The sequence below is a fragment of the Schistocerca cancellata genome, chromosome 9 (genome assembly GCF_023864275.1).
Source record: "Schistocerca cancellata isolate TAMUIC-IGC-003103 chromosome 9, iqSchCanc2.1, whole genome shotgun sequence".
NCBI lineage: Eukaryota > Metazoa > Arthropoda > Insecta > Orthoptera > Acrididae > Schistocerca > Schistocerca cancellata.
Window position 1 is genome coordinate 178,693,578 of NC_064634.1, and position 8,466 is coordinate 178,702,043.

The window sequence follows — 8,466 nt, forward strand, 5'->3', positions numbered from 1 at the left end:
CACAGATGTAGAATACAGTGTTATACACTGAGGTGACAAAAGTCATGGGGTACTTCCTAATATGGTGTTGGACCTCCTGTTGTCGACCTTAGTGTAGCAGCTGCCATGGACTCAACCACTCATTGAAAGTCCTCTGCGGCAATACTGAGCCACACTGCCTCTACAGCTGTCCATAACTGCGAAAGTGTTGCAGGTGCAGTATTTTGTCTATGAACTGATCTCTTTATTATGTCCCGTAAATATCAGATAGGATAAATGTCAGGTAATCTGAGTGGCCAAATCGTTCACTCAAATTGTCAAGAATGTTCTTCAAACCAGTCACAAAATATTGTGGTCCGGTGATATATTTGGGAACATGAAGCCCATGAATGGCTGCACATGATCTCGAAGTATCGAAACATAACCATTTCCAGTCAATGATCGGTTCATTTGGACCAGAAGACCCAATCCATTCCATGTGAATGCAGTTCATGCCATTATGGAACCACTACCAACTTACAGAGTGTCTTGTTGAAAACTTGGGTCCATGGCTTCATGAGGTCTGCACCACACTCAAATCCTATCATCAGCTCTTACCAGCTGAAACTGGGACTCATCTGACCAGGCCACAATTTTCCAGGGGTCTAGGATGCACCCGATACAATCACAAGCTCAAAAGAGGCACTGCAGGTGATGTCGTGCTACTAGCAAAGGCACTCGCATCAATCATTTGCTGGCATAGCTTATAAGCACCAAATTTTGACACACTGTCCTAAAGGATATGCACCTTGTACATCCCACACTGATTTCTACCATTATTTCATGCAGCAATTTTTGAGAACATGTCTCTCTGGAGTGCATTGGTTTAATTATTATTTAAAATTGAGTATAAACATTCATAGTTGCAATTCAATTTTAAATTTTATGCAGTGTTGTGTGTGTGTTAGCACTGGCATCTCTACAATAACACTGCTGCTCTTGGTTGTTAGGAGAAGGCTGTTGGCCACTGCATTGCCTGTGGTGAGTTGTAATGCATTAAATGTTTTGGCTTTCTCGACACTCTTTTTACTGTGCGTCTTGGAATATTGAATTTCCTAACAATTTCCAAAATGGAATGTCAGATGCATCTAGCTGCAACTACTATTCTACATTCAAAGTCTGTAGGTTCCTGTCATGTGGCCATAATCACATTGGAAACCCTTTCACATGAATCACCTGAGTACAAATGATAGCTCTGCCAAAGTGCCACACTTCTATACCTGGTGTACACGATACTACCCCCATCTGTGTATGTGCATACCGCTATCCCATGATTTTTGTCACTTCAGTGTGTACTATTCCAGACAAGTGATGTCTCCCTATGTCTTCTTACCAATGAGTGATGTGTGAAAGAAAACTATAAATTTAGGTGTCATAAGTATAGAGATCATTAGGGATAATTATTTCGTTTGCATGTGGTGAGTCATGCTGAGGGACGATGCGTGTGTGCAAGATGAGACAGTGATCGTAGCAGTTTCACAGGAGGAAATACATGCTTGGACAGGAAAACAGAAGTTCTGGGAGTCGCCGATCTGCTTTGAAGAAGCATAGAAGTTGTCAGGTGATACAGATACTTTTGACAATAAAAGTTCCACTGTTTAAAAAACAAATGGAATGTTATTTTAATATTCATTATATGTTGGTAATCCATGTTTGAACATTATACATACACATCATGAAATTGATATCATCATCAAGAACTTCCATCATGTTGATGTCAGTATATGGCTAATTGATGCAAAGAGACTTCTTACGTTATTCTAGAGAAGTTAAAATTGTGGTCCAGAGTCTCCTAATATCAACAGAAGTGCAGTCAGGGTAAAAGTCTGAAATCAGCCTTACAAAATGTGATTATCGAGAACCTAAGAAGTAAGAAGAGTAACATTAATGTGTTCTATAACAGTCTCTCAAAAACATCACATTTGTGGCACTCAATTGCATGACAGTGATAGTTATTGCAGGAAATGCAACAAAAACACAAACTGTGTAAGAGTAACGGTTGTTGTTGTTGTTGTTGTTGTTGTTGTTGTTGTTGTCATTGTCATCGTCTTAAGACCAGAGACTGGTTTGATGCAGCTCTCCATGCTACTCTATCCTGTGCAAGCTGCTTCATCTCCAAGTACCTACTGCAACCTACATCCTTCAGAATCTGCTTAGTGTATTCATCTCTTGGTCTCCCTTTACCTTCCACATTGCACTCCAATACTAAATTGGTGATCCCTTTGTAGGGCGGTGGGTGGAAATTTCTATTGTTGCCATTCTCATCACAGGCTCTCCAACTACAATGTCAGCAACCAGAAAGTGATTCGCAAAAATGTAATGCCTGTAATTAAAGTTCACTGTGCCCACTCTGATTGGGAAATAAAGTTATTGGTCATTGAAGTTCATTACGCTGAGGATTTAGGATGTCTGGGATTAATAGGAAATGCAGTTTACTATAACAATTTTCACTATATTCTGAAAATGATAAAGCGTAAAGTTCCAGACAAAAGTTTACCCAAGCAATGCTACTATCAGCTCTTGTATTATCTGAGCTGTTCAGAATCTATTGCTCGGATCCTGTTATACCTAGATAACAAAACTGTTCAATAATCATTATCAATTTAAATGTTCAAAGTGAATGCTCGCCAAAATTTGATGCTAATACTAATCAAATGCCACGCTAGTAATGACAGAAGGTCTCTCCTGCAGTGACACATGAAAATATGACATATGCAAACTGAGAATAAATCACTGAAGTCGTTCCTCAATTAACACTTTACCACAATGCGAACTCATTGTTACGTGTATACCGAGTTACATAATACGGCATCCAAGGCTGTTCCTTGCAACTGCACAGACGCAACGCAGCTTCCGACACAGAGTGTGTGCTGATACGAATCTAGAAGAGAACTGGGGCCTGAATCCAGCCCGCAGCGCTCTTACAGGGTGTTTCAAAAATGACCGGTATATTTGAAACGGCAATAAAAACTAAACGAGCAGCGATAGAAATACACCGTTTGTTGCAATATGCTTGGGACAGCAGTACATTTTCAGGCGGACAAACTTTCGAAATTACAGTAGTTACAATTTTCAACAACAGATGGCGCTGCAAGTGATGTGAAAGATATAGAAGACAACGCAGTCTGTGGGTGCGCCATTCTGTACGTCGTCTTTCTGCTGTAAGCGTGTGCTGTTCACAAAGGTGCAAGTGTGCTGTAGACAACATGGTTTATTCCTTAGAACAGAGGATTTTTCTGGTGTTGGAATTCCACCGCCTAGAACACAGTGTTGTTGCAACAAGACGAAGTTTTCAACGGAGGTTTAATGTAACCAAAGGACCGAAAAGCGATACAATAAAGGATCTGTTTGAAAAATTTCAACGGACTGGGAACGTGACGGATGAACGTGCTGGAAAGGTAGGGCGACCGCGTACAGCAACCACAGAGGGCAACGCGCAGCTAGTGCAGCAGGTGATCCAACAGCGGCCTCGGGTTTCCGTTCACCGTGTTGCAGCTGCGGTCCAAATGACGCCAACGTCCACGTATCGTCTCATGCGCCAGAGTTTACACCTCTATCCATACAAAATTCAAACGCGGCAACCCCTCAGCACCGCTACCATTGCTGCACGAGAGACATTCGCTAACGATATAGTGCACAGGATTGATGACGGCGATATGCTTGTGGGCAGCATTTGGTTTACTGACGAAGCTTATTTTTACCTGGACGGCTTCGTCAATAAACAGAACTGGCGCATATAGGGAACCGAAAAGCCCCATGTTGCAGTCCTATCGTCCCTGCATCCTCAAAAAGTACTGGTCTGGGCCGCCATTTCTTCCAAAGGAATCATTGGCCCATTTCTCAGATCCGAAACGATTACTGCATCACGCTATCTGGACATTCTTCGTGAATTTGTGGCGGTACAAACTGCCTTAGACGACACTGCGAAGGAAATACAGAAGCGTCCGATCTTACCCGTCGGCTTTGACCCATGACGTCACAAATACCGCGGAAACGACTATAAACAATTCCAATATGGCGGATATAAAAACATCGCATACGTATTGTAAACACTGAAATACACAAGTTTCACAAAAAGCCTAATGATTGTAACGGGACAAGCGTGGGAAATTAGGGGTTTTTGGGTGCGGAGAAACTAAATATACAGAAATGTAGCCACCGACCGCCATTCAAAACCACGCAAAACAACGAAATAAATCAACATCACAAAACTGACCAAATACCAAAAAACACATTCCTATGCATAATCGGACACTTCCCTTAACCTATATAGCTCAACAGAACCTACCGATCACATCCCCCAATAGAAAACTAAGAAACGAAAGCTTCCCTTACACCTACATACATCGGCACTTATGCAGTTTAGCAGGTACGGAAAAAATTTTTCATTTTTTTTCAAAATTTGATCATCATGTGTCGTTATGCGGTGGGGGGAGTCTGCAGTGCCCCCCCATCCCCCCACAGGCTTCATTAGTGTCAAATCAATATTTTCGAATCATAGGCGGCCGCTGCCGCGGCCGCATTCCAAAAAAAAACTCCCAACCTAACCTCAAGTGGGCTACGCTACAGATCAATATGTTCATCAAATTGCTTCATATTACGTATACATGTTCATTAGTGTAAAAATCAATATTTTCGAATCATAGGCGGCCGCTGCCGCGGCCGCATTCCAAAAAAAAAGACTCCCAACCTAACCTCAAGTGGGCTACGCTACAGATCAATATGTTCATCAAATTGCTTCATATTACGTATACATGTTCATTAGTGTCAAATCAATATTTTCGAATCATAGGCGGCCGCTGCCGCGGCCGCATTCCAAAAAAAAACTCCCAACCTAACCTCGTATTCAGGGCTACGCTACAGATCAATGTGTAGGTCCCTTACGTCACGGGTCAAAGCCGACGCGTGAGATCGGATGTTTCCAACCTATACCCAATACACAAAACAGCATTAAATTAACCATTAACTCACTAATAGAAATTCCGCTTCAAATCCAACACCTGAGCAACAGAAAACTGACCCCACCACACGAAACAAACGAAACAAACGAAAACCATGAACACACCACCAGAGAGCACGACAAACAAAAACAAGACATCTACAAACACGCCACAATCGCAAATCAAACTCCGCGCCGTAATGACGTCACACACCACAACACGCTTACGTCACAGGTCAAAGCCGACGGGTAAGATCGGACGCTTCTGTTGACCCACTGCGAACACCTCGTGGTTTATGCAAGATGGTGCCCGGCCACATCGCACGGCTGACGTCTTTAATTTCCTGAATGAATATTTCGATGATCGTGTGATTGCTTTGGGCTATCCGAAACATACAGGAGGCGGCGTGGATTGGCCTCCCTATTCACCAGACATGAACCCCTGTGACTTCTTTCTGTGGGGACACTTGAAAGACCAGGTGTACCGCCAGAATCCAGAAACAATTGAACAGCTGAAGCAGTACATCTCATCTGCATGTGAAGCCATTCCGCCAGACACGTTGTCAAAGGTTTCGGGTAATTTCATTCAGAGACTACACCATATTATTGCTACGCATGGTGGATATGTGGAAAATATCGTACTATAGTGTTTCCCAGACTGCAGCGCCATCTGTTGTTGAAAATTGTAACTACTGTAATTTCGAAAGTTTGTCTGCCTGAAAATGTACTGTTGTCCCAAGCATATTGCAACAAACGGTGTATTTCTATCGCTGCTCGTTTAGTTTTTATTGCAGTTTCAAATATACCGGTCATTTTTGAAACACCCTGTATTTATATAGCTGTGGTGCAGACTGCTGAAAGCCCAGCCGACAAAATTTGCCTTCCTGACAAGCTGCTGGGGCTAGTAGAGCACCACTTCAAGTTACTAAATAATTAATTGCTTCATTCGCTGAAGGCTTATGAATCTCTCCATTTAATTGTGCAATCAGCACACAGGTAAGTATCTATAATAAAATTCTGATGTGGCTAGGTTAAATACTTTTGGGGAGAGAATTATTTTAGTTGCACTGCATGCAATAGATGAGCTCTGAACTTGCCCTTTGCAGAGACACTACAGCTATAGTTTTATAGCTACCTTTTGGAAATTTCTCACATCTTTGTTATTATAGTGTGTCTCCATTCTACCTAAATCCAAACATCCTAGCTGCATCTAATCACTTACTTAATCTATCTTGCTTCCGTACTTTTAGGACACAAAAACAGAAAATCATGAATTTCAACCAAAATATTACTTTGTGAGATCCAGCATGCTGTTTCCATTAAATTACAATGAAAAAAGAATCTGAACATAAATTTTGAAGATTCTAGCTCCTTCCTGTTGCGCCGATGATTTTTACCTAGAACGTCCAAATTTCGAAAACTGTTTAAGTTAGTAAACTGAAACTTAACACATTATCATTTTAACATCACTCCTGACATGCTATTAACTTTTCAGATTATTTACTTTACGTTTAAGGTATTGCGCAACATCCATCACGTCATAGTTAGTTACAGCGGACTAGGCTGGCACACAATGGAAAGCATGTGAATTCTATACAGCGTGAGTAGGCTGCTTCCCTACACCTTGATGTCTCAGAACATGTTCTACCAACCAATCTCTTCTTCTAGTCCAGTTATACCACAAATTCCTCTTCTCCCCGATTCTATTCAGTACCTCCCCATTAGTTACGTGATCTACCCATCTAATCTTCAGCATTCTCTTCTTGTCTAAACTATTTATCATCCATGTTCCACTTCCATACGTGGCTACACTCCATATAAATACTTTCAGAAAAGACTTCCTGACACGCAAATCTATAACTGATGTTAACAAATTTCTCTTCTTCTGAAACGTTTTCCTTGCCACTGCCAATGTACATTTTGTATCCTCTCTACTTTGACCATCATCAGTTATTTTGCTCCCCAAATAGCAAAACTCATCTACTACTTTAAGTGTCTCATTTCCTATTGTAATTACCTCAGTATCATCTGATTTAATTCGACTACATTCCATTATCCTTGTTTTGCTTTTGTTGATTTTCATCTTGTATCCTCCTTTCAAGACACTGTCCATTCCATACAGTGTCGTCAGCAAACCTCAAAGTTTTTATTGCTTCTCCATGGATTTTAATTCCTATTTCAAATTTTTCTTTTGTTTCCTTTACTGCTTGCTCAATATACAGATTGAATAACATCAGGGATAGGCTACAACCCTGTCTCATTCCCTTCCCAACCACTGCTTCCCTTTCATGCCCCTCAACTCTTATAACTGCCATTTGGTTTCTGTACAAATTGTAAATAGCCTTTTTCTCCCCTTATTTGACCCCTGCCACCTTCTGAATTTGAAAGAGAGTATTCCAATCAACAACGTCAAAAGCTTTCTCTCAGTCTACAAATGCTAGAAATGTAGGTTTGCCTTCCCTTAACCTATCTTCTAAGATAAGTTGTTGGGTCAGTATTACCTCACCTGTTCCAACATTTCTATGGAAATGGAAACCATATAGAGTGATAAAAGCAAGAAGTAGGAGACAAAAATTGATACGAAAGATTACTGTATGAGAAGGTTTATGGAGAATACCCTATTTTACGGTAAGAATTATTGTGAAACAGTGCTGTTGTCCTTAACAACCAGCTAAATAACCGGTTTAAGCAAGAAAATGCATATATTAATACACACACTGAAAGGCTGTTATTATGAACAAATTTGCTGTTGATGACAGGCAATTAAAAGTTGCATCATTACATTTTACAAAGATTTTTTAAGATGACAAAATGGAAGATAGACAGTGGTTGCTTTGGCATACAGTAGCTAATTGTGCTGGGGGAGCAGCAATTGTACAATGATTCCCCAGTGCAAGAGACAGTGGCGCAACTGCCTCATGGCATCACCAAGTTGCAGCAGCACAGTGCAGTCTACATTACAATGCTGTGTTGCACAGCAAAGCAGGGTGAACGTATTTACTACAGGGTAATTTTTATTTATTTTTAATGTTTAGTCTTATGTGAAATTATGTGTTGAGTGAAAATTGTTATTGTTGTCCAAATATTATTTACATTACACATCAGTATTAACAAGAAAGAAGGAAAATGTTTAAGAGGTATTTCTGACCTGAATGCTAAAGTGGGATAGACAGTAAGTATATTAATTTAAAGCTCTGGTGAAAGTCTTACTGTTTTAGAACATGGTAAAGATTCACATGAAGTAACTGAATCAGGTTCTACTTCCACAACATTAGAACAATTTTAAATGATTTGATTAAACAAAAGGTACAAGAAAGATAGTTGGTACAACTCATTCATCAGTTGATCTGGAAAAAACAGAGGTATAATTTGAAAACTTTTGGAGGAACTAGAAAAACTGGCGAAGAAGTTAAGACAAAGAAATGTAATGAGAGTTATGGTTTTCAGAAGAGACAGTAATGTCATATGGAATAATGTTGAATTTTGCCTGACTCAGTTAATTCATCCAT